This window comes from Trachemys scripta, chromosome 5, assembly GCF_013100865.1.
Source record: "Trachemys scripta elegans isolate TJP31775 chromosome 5, CAS_Tse_1.0, whole genome shotgun sequence".
NCBI classification, from domain to species: Eukaryota; Metazoa; Chordata; order Testudines; family Emydidae; genus Trachemys; species Trachemys scripta.
Genome location: NC_048302.1, coordinates 76,228,977 through 76,245,109, shown reverse-complemented (window position 1 = coordinate 76,245,109; position 16,133 = coordinate 76,228,977).

Sequence of the window (16,133 nt, the reverse complement as noted above, 5' to 3'; positions counted from 1 at the left end):
GTGACAGATCTTTAATCACATTTTTTCCCTACCAGACCCATGTCTTGCTCAGTGCAGAGGATGAACAGTGCTCAATGAATTAATGGAACAAAGCTTTTATCTGTAGACTCCTGATGTATTCAGGGCAAACGTTGGAAGATGTGTAGGAAGAGGTAGGGACTTGAAGAGAAAGGATGTTCTTGAGGCTAAGGCAGTGGAAACTTCCTATAGGATGTTGGCAGGTCACTAAAAGCTGTATTTTCACAGAAAGCCACTAAGTGTTCCTTATATTCTGGATGCCTAAATTCAGACACCCAGTGCCTGTTTTTCAGAAATGCTGAGCACTCCCAACATCACTGGAAGTCAATGAGAGTTGCAGATGCTCAATAACTTTGAAAATTCTGGACCTACATGTTTTCAATATAATCACACAACCACTGAGGCATCCAAAATTAATGGATCTGGGTGACATTCAGGAAATACAATTGATGTAGTCTAGTAGCATACTCATACTGTGATAGAGAAGCCAATGATTAAACTAATAATTCTTTATTCAGTGTAGCATTTGGATGGAGCACCGTGAATATGACTTGGGACCAAATACTGAATGAGGCAGACTCAAAGAAATATTATAACCTTCCTTCATTCACTGAGCATCATCAACTTCGTGCATTGAACGAGTCAGGGGTTCTGTGGAAATAACACTGATGATAATGTAATTAAAGGCTGTATCATAATGTATATGCTCAAAGGGGGCAGAATTAAGTTTGCACAGGCATATGTATTAAATTAATACATATTTATTTTATATATGAGATATAAACAATTGATTTTATAGCAGAGCTAGCGAATACATATAACTGAGATAGACACATATACTGTAAGTGAAGCTGGTAACAACCCCTATGTTTGGACTGCCTAAATCTTTCTATTTTATTAAGTTCTTGTCACCTATTTTGAAGAGCTCCTGTGCCTCTGTTGTTTACAGCAGAACTTCGACATTTGTCATGGACAAAGCCCTGAGGCTAAAGCAGCACCAGTCACATGTCCCATGAAATTCTGTTCAGGTTTGGCTGGTTATACACCATTAAAAATTTGCATTTCCCTTCTTCTTCTATGTCTCAGGAAAACATTGGCAACATGCCAAAATAAGGACTACACGTAAACATTCTAAGGCCACGACCATGACACTGCCACCACTCATTCATCCGCACACCCTGTACTGGGAACATATAGGAGCTGCAAAGCAGCTATAGCAGCAGGCTGGAGAGAGGGTGGATATTCTACGAATGTAGCTTTGGATGTCATTGTAGATATAAAACTGTATTTTTGACATATATAAAAAAGGATTACAGCTTTGAGCAAAAGTTCAACTGTGAAGTACCATTTACAGCAAATGCTTTTAAGCTAAGGAGGTCAAAGCCAAGTCACTACAAGCTAAGTCACAACTGGGCACTTTCTTGTTTACAATACACATTTAATTATTCATAAAGTATCAAAAAGAATAGTGTTTTTCTCCTGGATGGTTGGCTACACTTCTAGCCAGATTACACCTTTTAGTTCATAAATCACCTATCAAGCTGTTCAAGAGCATGTGAATCACTGCTCTATAGAACAATGGCACTTAAAGTCCATTCTGTGATCCAGTCTCAGTTATAAACCTTCCTTCATAATATATTAACGCTAATAATTTAAGACACATGCACTTGCTGTTTCTGGTCAGATTAGCAGCAAATATATTTCTGCACAAACTCAACATCTTTCTATTCTCTGGTTCATAATGTTGAAAGAAAGGCTGCATGTACTGCATTCTTCCACGTGCATAAGTAACCTTCACTCCATCATAAGAACATAGGAATGGCGATACTAGATCAGACCAAAGGTCCATCTAGCCCAGGAGTGGCCAATATCAGGTGCCCCATAGGAAATTAACGGAGCAGGTAATCATCAAGTGATCCATCCCCTGTCACCCATTCCCAGCTTCTGGCCAACACAGGCTAGGGACACCATTCCTGCCCATCTTGGCTAATAGCCATTGATGGACATATCCTCCATGAATTTATCTAGTTCTTTTTTTAATTCTGTTATAGTCCTATCCTTCCCACCATCCTCTGGCAAAGAGTTACACAGATTGACTGTGTGTTGTATGAAGAAATATTTCCTTTTGCTTGTTTTAAACCTGCTGCCTATTAATTTCATTTGGTGACCACCAGTTTGGTGTTATGTGAAGGAGTAAATAACACTTCCTTATTTACTTTCTCCACACTAGTCATGATTTTATATACCTCTATCATATCCCGCCTTAGTCAATCTCTTTTCCGAGCTGAAAAGTCTCAGTCTTATTAATCTCTGCTCATATGGACTCTGAGATTTTTTCTTTTAAATTAATATTTAGGAATTGTCCAGGATTCCCAAATGTTTGTAATTAGAGGGGACAGAGGGCAACTGTTTCAGTAGGTTTCCTTAACAGAACCAACCAAATTTGTCAGAATACCTGTTTTGCATATACAAAATGGGAACTGCATATGAAAAAGGAAGTTTTCCAGGTATACAGTTTATGCACAAAACAAATATAGTTGCAAATTTGGGGTGGTATTTTCAGAAAAGTAATCGAATTTTAAAATTGAGTTGAGTCCCCAAAGTCCTTAGGAGTCTTTCAAAATCCCAGCTGTAGCTTACAAAATACATAGATGAGGCTATATTCAGGCCCATAGGCATTATAGACACATGCTTTTCTTTGGTCCTGGCTTCTGGAGTCAAATGATGATACAATATTGTCAGCTCTCATTATTTTATCATAAGTCTTGCAATATTTGGTACTTTTCTTAAATCCACATCTCTCAAAATCATGAGTACATGAGAATTTCAGCTTTCTTTTTTTTTTAAAAAGAAAGTTTCTAGGCCTAATGGTTGTGGAGAAAAGCTTGAAAATATGATCTGAATGTACCCTAAAGTTTCAAGAAACAAAAGGTAAATATGAAGAATCCAAAATGTATTTTTAAAATAAAGTCTCATAATTTGTAAGCCAAACACATGATTAAGGCTGCAATACTGTCACAGAGGTGGAGAAAGTCACGGATTTCCACAACCTCCATGACTTACTCAGCTGCAGCGGCTAGTGCTGCTGACTTCAGGGCTGCCTGAGCAGCTGGTGCCAGGGAGCACCCCAGTATCGGTCCCACAGGTGTTCCCACGGGCTGCTGGAGAAACAGCGGCCCCAGGGAGTGCCTGAGCAGCAGCAGTCCTGGGGACGGCCCTGGAGGCAATTGGAATAGCAGTCCCTGGGGGTCACTGGGGGCAGTCAGCCTCCACCGCTGGAGCAGGGGCCCCTGAGACCAGCAGGGCCCAGAAGCAGAGATTTAGTTACACACCCTGTTTATCGCCTGTAACCTGTCCATAACTTTTACTATAAATACCCATCATTAAATCTTACTCATGATATCTGATAGCTAAGCAAAACGCCAATGGAAATTCATATGAAAAGAGAAAAGACTGCTGCAGCCCAAGGGCTTCCCCCTATCAACTTTCAAAAACCTCTTATAAAATGAAGAGGCCATAGAGCATCTCCAAAAAAAAGTTGCAATTTTTTTTTTAATAATGGCACTATTACATACCCTGAATACTGAGGTCTGAACAGCTTCCTCTATAATAAACAAGGGCTAAACAGGTTTAAGTCCTGCTAGTGAAGGCAGGGGGCTGGACGTGATGACCTTTCAAGGTCCCTGCCACTTCTAGGAGATGGGATATCTCTATTAATTTTATTTGATTTTTTAATTTAAAAACTATGTACAAAAAAGGAGCCACAGCGCTTTTTTTTTTTTTTTTTTTTTTTTTAGAGAGACAGGGACACAGAGGGGGTGAAGAATCAGTAACATTTTTTCTTTATTTCTCTTTCGTAAACTAAGTAATGTTTCATTTTTGTGTGAATTATGACCACTACCAAATTAACAGAATCACTTTAAAATTGGGTTTAAACAGGATTCCATCTGAAATAAACTAAACATAGTATGACAGGCAAGTGTGAATCGGGTCAAACTGTTTTGTAACTCGCATAGAAACAGTGTGTTATCGTAGGCCATGGTTTCTGGAAGAGTGTACAACATGATTGAGCCTTATTCGTAATGACCATTCAAAAACTGTTTACGTTTTTAGAAGACATACTGTATATTGGGCCTACTGTAACTGAGACCTGATTGTACAACTTTTAAATCATGTTTGTGCAATGAGTAGGGCTTATACTGCCAGCATTTAATGTAAAAGAATAAACTACCCTTCCTTCAAATATGCAATTACTATCTTCCTCAGACTTTTTTCTCCATCATATCTTTTTCATTTGCACTTGTAACAATGTATAGTTAGGTATCAACCCCATTCTGTGTAAATAAGCACTTTTTTTGGTCAAAACTAGGGCACATCACTGGTCATCCATACTATAATGTGTATGCAGATATTTAAAATATGATCACATGTTCAACTACTCCATGTGTTTGTATAAAACACAACGCTTAAGGAAATAATACTCTGCTATAACTCAGGCATGCTGGAAATAAATAAAAGTAAGTATAACACTCGTCATAATAATGTTTTCTCCTGACTTTATTTCATTGTTATTCCTGGAGCTAGAATATATATAGTGGTAGCATAAACATGAAATCCCCATCTGTGCAGAATTGAGACAGAGATAAAGGAACAAGCTTCAGATAATGATGTAACAATGGGCATATGCAAGAGTATATGTTTTAACACCCTCTGTTACATGTCACAAAGAAAGTCACACAAAAACCCAAGGTGTAACAGTTTCTAGTTTAAAACATTTAGGGTATAAACTAAATTTCTGTTCACTGAAAGAACAGTCCTGTACAGTGCTAAGAAGGATACTTTTGATTCTCTTGCAGTCAGAAATAGTTGGATTACAAATCTCCAAATTGAGAGTGATCAGTATAGGAACAGCAGCTGGAGTCAAGACAGATTTTCAATGGCAGCAATTTTTTTCCTAACTGAAACAGTAACACCAAAAGTTAGTCAACATTAAGGCGTACTTTAATAGGTGGCAATTTTTGCTGGCAATACCCCATGCTGTTTAGCAGGTATTGATCCTGCTGGGTAGAGGTTAAGTGGATTATGCTCACTGAGGCAGGTGGATTTTTATTGCCTTGAATATAAGGGAGATAGGAATAGCTCTAGAGAGAAAAAGAAGTTTAAGAATATAGGATAAACCTGCCTAGGTGCTAAGCCTAGGAGCAGCCTGGCCCGGGGGGGAAGTCTTGAGCTGAACTATGTTACTGGTAAATTTTTTGTTAATGAACACCAACCCTCAGAAACAGAGTTAGTTTTTACATTGCAGAGCGTGTGGGTTTTGTTTTAGAGTAGATGCAGAAAGACACCTGTTCACACCAACTTTAAAAAAATCTGCTGATCAGTATATCAATATCACTTAATTCCCCCCACCCCCAACAATGGATGAAATAAGACATGCTAATAGTGGGAGCCATTAAGATTATTTATTTATTATTTAAGACATTTATCCCTTGCAGTTAAAATGTATGGGCTATTTTCCAGTATTCCCCATTTTAAATACAACCAATATCGTAAATACTGTGATAATTATTTATAATTTGTTAAGTGCTAATGATATGCTAGGAGCTGTAAGAGATGGAAAAAAGCAGTCTCTGCCGCAAGAAGCACAGTACTTAAAGACTGCTAATGAGAGGATACAATACTGTCAGCAGAGGGAGGAGTTAAAGGGCTACTTTTAAAAAAAAAAAAAATCTTGTTCTCTTTTCCACATCTCATAATCCTTGAATCCTTTTAACTGACATGGGCTACTATTTGAGGAACAAGTGAGTCTAAAAAGAGGGATTTAAATAAGGGTAGAGGTTTCAATCTGGTGTCCTGGGATTGGATGGTTGTTCAATGCCTATGGGCAGGATGGAAGACGGCACAAAAATAGGAGCAAGTGAAGACAAGAAAGGCAGCATGATCCTGGTATAATTGGTGGAAAGAGGGAAGAACACAATATAAATCAAGCTCTGAGATATATGCTGGGGGAAAACTGTGCAAGCCCTTGAAAATCCTAAAATGAGAATGATATGAAGTAAACATCAGTTTTAATGGTGCCAATACCATTACTGTTTAATAAACAATGGCATGTACAGTATATAAAAATGGCAATCTGCTTAAAATGGCATGTTTGCAGATATAAATGTGGGTAAAACAGTTTAAAACATTTACAATCGCATCTTTGTCTATTCAGTAATGGCCAATCTATACATCCTTACTGAAAGAAGACCAGCTTATGAATGGACTATTTCAAAAAGTTAATAAATTATACACTTCATAAAACAGGCATAAATTAAATAACCATTGTGTGCCATATTAAAATATTTCACTGGCATGTGAATAATGAGTAGGCAAAGGCTAGAGAACTAATTAAGAGGGAGTAACTTATTTTTTATTTAATTACTCATGGTCTCACCTCTACTTATTTATTTATTTTAAACTGTGTACTCTTACTTCCTCCTCTGCTCTCCCTCCACCCCTCGGTTTGCATAAGCACTCTACAATAAATGCCCAATAGCTTCTAGCCTTCAACAGCTTATTTGCCTAATTGTGCATCCCTTGTGGATTTTTTTTTCATAATACTTTATAGAGCTAATTTAAATACTTTTACAAATTCATCAAATACATTCTCTGAGGCACATTTATTGAGCTTACTTTTAAAACTTCGAATGAATTCTCCCGATATGTAATTTTATACTCCGCATCATGATTTGAATTAAATATTATTGGAAAAGGTGTTCATTATTGGATGTGAATTATAATTAGAGTGATAGGCAACTTTAACTATGCTAATAGTTATATTCATTTTCCTTGGGGACTCTTAGTTTCCAATCCAGTGTAAAGACCAATACTTGGCTACTGAAAAACTGCTATAAAGGTAACAAGTAAATTAAGGGCTGTCATTCTTAGCTGTAAAGAGTCTGTAACTAACTGTTAAATATAACCCTTACAAAGACAAAACACTTCCTGTTATTATGTCATACTCAGCAATACAAGGGTGGCTGACTTTCTACACAACTTAGCAATATATTGATATTAGGTGATGACATGGTTCTCAAAGCACCACATTTAAAGCTTGAGACTGATTGCTAAACTTCATCTATTTAACATCAGTTTCAATGATGCACAGAGAACTGACTGCAAAGAAATGAAAGCCACTCACATATTTCACTAAAATGTATTTAGAATTCCTATAAGATAAAGTACAACCATACAGAAGTAATACATTTTCATGTGAAGTTTTTTCATCCTCTGGTATAATCAAATACAACTAAAATGCTGTGAAAACTATGGCATGGACCACATGTCAGTAATAGAAGACTTACTGGCTTATACTGTTGTATGCATGTGCGTGCACTGTCCAACTCCGACCGTACATTTATGTGAACAATCTTAATTGAATATTTCTTTTATGTTGGCTATATCTAATTTACCTGGAGCAGGGCTCTATATACCAGGATATAGTAAGAGAAACAAAATAAAAGATAAATGCTAAGACATTTTCAATTGCACTCCTCACTACACTACTACTGCATTTAGGAGTAAAATGTATATTCCACTCTCTCCAAGGTAAAGAAACTCATTTTATAACCAGTACACTCCCTCCCCACCAAGTAATCTAGATAGAAGTACCTTACACAATAACCACATCACCATTTTTTGTTTTATATTCTAGTTTTCTGCTAAAGCATCAGGCCTTCTTGTTATCTATTTTGTAGGTACCGCAGCTACGGTGCCTGTTATCAATGTCCTGGATCTGCCTGAGGTGGACAACTTGAAGAAGCTAGTAATGATGTCTAGAGCTTCCATTATTTTATTGATTTACAGAAATATTTTATTTTTATATTAAAAACAATGACTTCCTACCAGGATCACCAGATTTATAACCATCGCTCTAATTCCCAATTTCACAAAGCAAATGAAACTTTCCAAAGAGTTTAAATATAGCCTTTTTAAATTGAGGCACCATCTTTCATTACTTCTAATAGAGAGAGCCCATAACATCCTCTTGCTCATTTAATGTGTTCAGGAAGACAACCCTTTAGAGACTAAGTTACTCCACAGGACATGTCTAAACACCCAAGTGAAAAATCACCCCATGAAAGGTAATGGGGCTAGTCAGTTAACAGAGGAAAGAGCTTGTAAAAGTGTTCTAACAGCTTTTCTCTGTAGAAATCACACTTTTCTTTCATCTAACAACAGTGCAATACAAGAGGGTGACTGAGCTGTGAACATGAAAAAAATCTTTAGTAAAAATAACCATTTTAATACTATAACTTAATTTTTCAGAATAATGTCCCAAGCACTAAGCATAAGATGCTGCTTTCAACAAATGCAAGATTGAAGGAAAACATTTCTAATGATGTCTGCTACTAGAAGTCAAAAGGTACTGTTTGCAATAGCGTTTATCTCCACTAAGATTTATGGTTTGATTCTGAGAGGTTCTGAGTGCTTCCTGGGAACAGCTGAGCCTCCTAGATCCTCCTGAATTCACTAGGTCTGGAGGCAGCTCAGTCACTTACAGTATTGGGATTTTCAGGAGTGAGGCACAATCTTATTTCAGCACTATGACTCTTCCTGTGACCCTGGTGTCTCTCTCAACATCCACCCACTCACAACTCCCAATGAGTTTAGGGCTAGAGAAACCAGTTTATCCCACTCCAGTTTTTGTTTTCCTATATTTCCCATTTATTTTTCTTTCAATGTGATAAGCAGAGTGGAAACAAGTTTGAAAGGCATCTACTAACAAACAATTGGACTGGTAAATTCATCTGATACATAAAGCCAATGACTGCCTCAGAGAAGTAATAGATTGCTAATCACTTGTACGTCCTACATATGACGTCCTCTGGGTACCATAACATCACAACGTGTATTTTGGATGTCAAGGAAAGAAAGAGAAAGTAACTCATATTTTTCAGCCTGAGGAGTTTTCAAGTTCTCAGAATTAGACTTTTTTTTTTAAAGCTAATTTCTTGTTATTAAGAAAGCACTTAATTTTCTTAAATCAATTTAGTGCTCCAAAAGGGACAGGTTGAAAGCCTTAGAGAATGATGTCCTATGTTTATCCACAGAACAGGTACCGCACAGAGAGCAGCAATGGTGATGGTGAATAATTATGGTGATGAGAGCCATGACAGATAGCTGCAGAAAGAAGGTTCGCTGGGGTGCCCTGGTGGTGTGTCTCAGCTGTGCTTCTAGGGGTTATATGGTTGGCTCAGCCACTAAAGATATTTAGGGACATATTTTCAAAAGGGACCTCTGCCTACTGGGATTTTCAAAATTCCCTAAGAAAGTCAGGCAACTAACTCCTATTGTGGTATCTCTAGATGGTCAAGAAGGATATAAATTATTGGCAACTGTTATGACAGCTTATGAAGTGGGTATCTTTCTGTTAGGAACTGGAGTAAGGTGACCCCCACCAAAGCATTTCCTATAGGGCACCATGGAAATGACTGTTAGGCATTCATCCTTATTTTTACAATGACTCAGAATTTAAGCTTTTGTATTCATTATCACACAGTCCTGTAGTGACACCATACAACAAACGTATGAGTATTGAGGCATTTTAGTGATTGTGGTTCCAGATCAGATTAAACTGATCATGAACACCACATTGGATTTTTTTTTCCAGATTCCTCCTCTCCCCCATGACATCACTACAGGGCAGAATTAAGTTTGTTTGGATTTCTTTTACATGTAACCTTAACTCTAAATTTCCTGGGTTTATAACGGTTAGTTTTGGGATAACAACAACATCCCAATAATGTTTTTTTTACCGTTAAATATCTGATATGCACTCAACTGTAACCACATTTTAACAGTTTTTGTCCAGGAACTTCCATAGTTTTAAAAAAAATTATGAACAAACACTAAACAAGAAACCCAAAAAGAACACTACCCGGGGACAGTTCTAAGATATGTATGATATGTAATATTTTTATTTTAACTTTTAAAGGCATATTCACGGGTATACCCAAGCAGTGCCAAACAGCCAGGTAAGGTGGGTCACAGCTGCTTTGCATCAAAGCAGCACAGTGGAGCTAAAGTGGTGAATCTAGTCCTTAATTTGTTAGGGAGACTAGTGTAAGGTAGAATAGTGGTAGGATGAACTCAATCCCTTATTTCCAAATGTGTATGTGCCTAGGGGCTTCTCCATGTTGCTACTTGAATTTCTCTGGAAGTGCCATCTAAATGCAAAGTGGAACCGAGACAGCAGTGACATGCTGGTCTTTCAAGCAAGCACTCAGGGCCGGCTCCAGGCACCAGCGAAGGAAGCAGGTGCCTGGGGCGGCCAACAGAAAGGGGCGGCACTCCATCCGTTGTTGGGGGCGGCATGTCCGGGTCTTTGGCAGCAATTCAGCAGCAGGTCCTTCACTCCCCCTCTCGTCCTCTTCGGCAGCAGCTCAATCAGGGTTTTGTTTTTTTTTTCCTTTGCCGCTTGGGGCAGCAAAAAAGCTGGAGCCGGCCCTGCAAGCACCTATGCTCAAGTCATCATATGTAACCCACACACCTTTTGGGTGTGATGTTCTGTTCCATCTAGTGGTACCGAGACCACATAAAGAGGTAAAATAAGTCTGCTCTACAGCCTTTCTTAGCTAAGACCCAGTTGGCTTTTAGCTCATGCACTAAGCTCCAGAGGTCCCCAGGTCGATCCTCCCCACAGATGATCGAGGTCTGTCGGCATTACACATGCAGCCACAGAATCTTTAAAGAGCAGTGACAGTTGAGCTAGTTACTCTGCCAATGAAAACTGTGCATGTGTCCAGCCTCCTTCATACCACTGAAGCATTAAATCAATAAAACTGTTGCGTGCAAATTAGCTGCAGAGAAAGGGGCATGATTGAGTTACTTCTGATATCAAAATAGTCCCACTTAAGACCCACCTGTGATGTTAGACTGAGCCAGTCTGTACCATATATAATAAGAACAATTAGATACATCATTAATAACTTAGCTTTATTACAATATAATTTATATGCACATGATTTCAATTAGTTTAACAATATGGAAAGTTTCAGATGTGTGCATTATTCCATTGTTAAAATCACGGAGGACAAAGAAATGACACAGATGCTACATTTCTTAAAGGGCCCAGATTTTGCTTAATTTTAAAACCTAATTAATGGATTTACTTGTAAATTCTCAGAAAGTTCATTTTGTAGTAAAAATATCCTATAATCTAAAATCCAAGTTTCCCTAACCGGCTGCCTCAGACAAACCCTCAACATCAGAGGTACAAAAAAAACAACCCACAAACGAAAAACCCTGAAGGAGAACAAAACAGAAACCAATAGACAGACAATTATGGAGTGGAGATGGCTAGGACACACAAGAAAGATAGACCTGAATAAATTACGACAGGCATTGGATTGGAACTTTCAGAGCAAGAGGTCACAAGGTAGACCACAGATAACATGAAAACACACAATCGAAGCAGAATTGAAAGCTATCAAAATGACATGGGAGGAAACTAAACACTGGAGCAGGAGAAAAGCAAAAGACAAGGCAGTGGTGTCGGTCTAACATTCCAATGTGGAATAGAGAGGCTCGAGAGAGAGAATAGCGAAGAATGAGTGCTGTAATTTTGGGGAGAATATGCTAAATTTGTCATACAAAACAAAGTTGTCTACTCTCTAATTTAAGTGCAAAATGGAATGATAAAGAGTCATGACCAGTGCCTCCACAATACCCTGAGCAATCCAATAATCTTGAGAAAATTGTCTGAATTCTTGTACAATAATTAGCTTCTTTTGCAATCTGTTTCTTTAAAAATCCTAGTGGCATAATTTTTCATACCAGGGAAGTTATTAAGCAGATTTTTTAAGCTGGATTTCAAAATTAAACATCCATTATTTATAAGGTAGAACTTTTGACCAATCAGGCTCCTTCAGAAGGATTTTATGGATAATACAGATATTAATTTTAAATTTCTACAAGGCTAACAAAACTAACTGGCAGCGTAACTCTTTAACCTGACTAAATAAATTATAGATAGAAATTTAATAGCAGTGATTTAAGAGCTTTGGTTTATTGTTGAAACAGTATGAAGAAAAGGAACTTAAGGTTTTTTCCTCCTGCCCCCCTCATTTGAGCTATTTTTTGGACTTGATGTATTGTACAATAGTCCACAACTATACTGGTTGTACAATAATTAATTAATCCTTTCTGTGTTACTGTACATTCTGGTGCATACCCAAACCTATATTTTATCCTTTTTGAGGCATTGACAATGGATTGGTAGGAAAAAAAGCACATTTCACTGATATCAACATGACTTTTCACAGGACATACACTGTACAACTGAAGGGCCATAACCAGCTGAAAGTAGTCTCTGAAGCTTGAAGATCTTCAGACCTCCTATGCTGTGCCACTGAAAAGGTTAATCGCAATTCTTTTGGGAATAAACTTCCATCTGTTGTATCTATAGAATACCTGTTAGCCATTTTAGGCAGTCCTTTCTCCAAAGCAGAATGCTTAATTCTGCCTACGCCAAGAGACTTAGGCAGCTCTACACTACACAGTTTTACCAGCAGAACTTGCCTTTTGTTGGCTCTGCCTTGCATGTGTCCCTGCTCAATTCCGAGTCTTGTCAACACAACCCTGAACTTCTACCAGACAAGTTAAACTAGATCTCAGCATGGCATAATAATTCTTCTACTGGCACGATGCCTGTGTGGATGCTGAATTATCTGAATCAGTGCAAAGAGTCCTCCCGCAACAATCCCACAATGCCACTCTGGCAATGACTGCTCTGGTCAAATTTTGGACCTCTGCTGCTGAGAGGTCAGTGACCAGAAGCCCGTGTGTCCCCTCAAAAATCTGGGTGTTTTGGAAATGCCTCTCTTCCCACTAGCACACAGGTATGGCGCCGAGTAAAGCTGCTGGTAAAACTTCGGCCGAAACTTGTGCTGCTGCTGCCTATGCTCACCCAGGAAAAAAAGTCATGGCTTCTCTTGGCCTGGGGGAAAAGGAGCACTGCATGCCCAGATGCAGATTTTTAACAGCAAAAAGGATGTTTAATCAGACATTTGAATAAGAGGCAGAAGCTGGAGTACAATAGAAATGAGTTCCAGGGCCAGAAATGGGAAAGAACTGAGGTTTACCACGTTTACCAAAACGTGAAAGAGGGCAACAAAACTCTGGTGGTGTTCCCCAGAGCTAGTGCTACTAAGCCCAGGTAGATGCTGTACTGAGCAGGACCCCCAGAGCTAGGGGTGCTGAGGCGAGTTTGGTACACAACTGCAGGTGAAAGGTCTGAAGCCACTGTTGGTTATCCGAAGGTTGCATCATTATCTGATCCCACTACTCCTGTGCTTGTTTTCATGGGCCACTCCACCATATCCAGCTGGTCAGTGAATACCTGAAGTAATTGGCCAGTTGAATTCACTGTCCATATCACTGCTCCTCTGTTTTCCCATTTTCCCATGGCACAGCTGACTGCTGCAGTGGTAGATGTTATACAAACTAATCAGTCATTCTTTCTCTAAAATAGACAAGACACTCCCCTGATCTGTTCTTCATCTACATCATTGCAGAGAGATTGAAAATGGCACTAAACAGCTTATGGAGTGGAACAGAGGGAACTGTGGCCCCGTAGGGTAGCCAGGTCTCTGGTTTTTAACAGGAGCATCCAGTCAAAAGGGACCCTGGCTGCTCCGGTCAGCACTGTTAACCTGGCCGGTAAAAGTCCAGTGGCGGGGCCGGCAGGCTTCCTACCTGGTTCCACAAGGCTCCCTGAAACAGCGACATGTCCTTCTGGCTCCAAGGTGCACGGGTGGACAGGGGGGCGCCACACAGTACCCACCTGCCCCCATCCTGTGCGCCAGCTCCAACTGGCCAGGAACTGCAGCCAATTGGAGATGCGGGGGCAGTGCCTGTGGGCAGAGGAGGCGCCTGCAGGCAGGGGCAGTGTACACTGCACAGAGCCACCTGGCCACCCGTACACCTAGGAGCTGAGGGACATACTGCTGCTTCTGGGGAGCCCCCCGAGTTAAGGGCTACCTGGAGCCTGAACCCTCTCCTGCACCCCAACCCCCGGCCCCAGCCCTGAGTCCCCTCCCACAGTCAAACTCCCTCCCGGAGTCTGCACTCCCCCTGCATCCCGCACTCCCCCCCCCCGCACTCCTGCCCCAGCCCAGAGTCCCTTCCTGCAGATTGAACCCCTCATTTCTGGCCCCACCCTAGAACCCGCACCCCTAGCCAAGAGCCTGTATCCCCTCCCACACCCCAACCCCCTGCCTCGGCCCAGAGCCCCCTCTCACACTCGGCTTCACCCCCCAACCTAGAGCCCCCTCTTGCACCCCAAACTCCTTATCCCCAGTCCCATCCCAGAGCCCGCCCCCAAACCACTGCTCCAGGCAGGAGTCCCCTCCCACACCCTGAACCCCTCATTTCTAGTCCAACCAGGAGCCCGCACCCCCTCCTGCACCCCAACTCCCAGCCTGGTGAAAAGGAGTGAGTGAGTGAGGGTGGAGGAGAGTGAGCTACAAAGGCGGGATGGAGTGAGCGGGGGCTGAGCCTCATAGATGCTGGGCAGGGCCAGGGTGTTGGCAATCCTAACTGTGGGGTTTTTATAAACACTGTGGGAAAGAATATTATGAGATGGAAAATAGGAAATTGTGGGAACTTGACCCCCCCAACTCCCAGAGAAGAATACTAGTATCCCACAATGCACCACAAAAAGGCAGCACACCGGATGGTGGCACTAGCGACATTGTGATTCCCACGCTCATGTCTTTTGCTGATACAACTTGTTGCTGTGACGATGTGTTGCACTACAATGGAAGCCAAAGGTGAAAATTCTCTTCTAAAACAGCTATGTTGGTAGCTGTATGCCAGCAGAATTTTACCAGTTCAACTTCCTAGTGTAGACGTGCCCTTATCAAATAGACGCACTGATTTTTTTTTTTTAAATACTCATAAGGTAGTAATGTTATTGATATCCCCCATGCTAAATATAAGGAATACTTATTTATGTTGGTAATACCTTGCCAAAAAGCTAAAGGAAGGAATTTTTTTTAAGGATCTCCTATTATTTACATTAGTTATACATGGGGCTTTACAAAACATAAGTACCGAGGCTGAGATTCTGCGTTGAACCTCCTGGAGACACAGTACACAAAAAGACACAGCCCAAATGAAGTTGCGGAGACAGGTTGCAGATTAGCAAGCATGCTTTACATTGTAGGCCAGAATGGAGTACTCAAGTCCAGCCCAATAAGGAATGTAATCGTACAGTGCCCCTTCTTTGCAATCACGTCAGGTATAAAATAACTGATTTTTTTCAAAACTTCTGCTAGCTAAAATATTTACTAAATTTTCTTAATCCACCATTGTGGGTAAATGGCTTCTATTAAAAATTTTAAAATATACTACTAGAAAAAAATAATTGAGTAAATGATAATACCAGAACTAAGCTTTGTTTCAGTAATTAAAGCTAGATTGAATCCACAGACAAGTGCAGTTGGTGAAAGCTGTAAACAGTACTTTTTAGGTCTTAGAAAATATACTGTATTCTGCTGATGTTATGCTTAGCGTTTACAGCTTTTTTGATTTCCTCCCTTTTTCGAATTACACTAGAATAAATAATTTGTTCCATATTGAAGATACACAACTGATATTGCAACAACTTTTTAACTGCTGAAGAATTGAAACATGCCACCCTGTTGGTGGCCTAGATAACCAGATACCGCAGTAGCAATTCACTAATGAAAAATCATCCTTTATAATGATCCCGAGGTGAGACTTGCTTTGTGTCAGTCACTTGATCATTCCTCATTTACTGTGATTGGTACCAGCAGCCCAGCATGTTTTAAACAACATAATCAAGAAACACTTTGCAAAAAATATTAGCAGCCATTACTAGTAACTCAATCATCATAACATGGTGCCGCAACATACTGTTTTATATTAACAGAGATCGCTCAGGGTCAGAAGCATTATAAATGTCACCTTAAACAGTGAATACATGACACTATGATAAATGAAATTACATTTCCACTGGAGCTTCACGGATGACCACACTTCTGACAATAATTGGAATCTTCTAGGCCTTTTAAATATTTATTAGCCATCTGAATACGCCCAAGCTG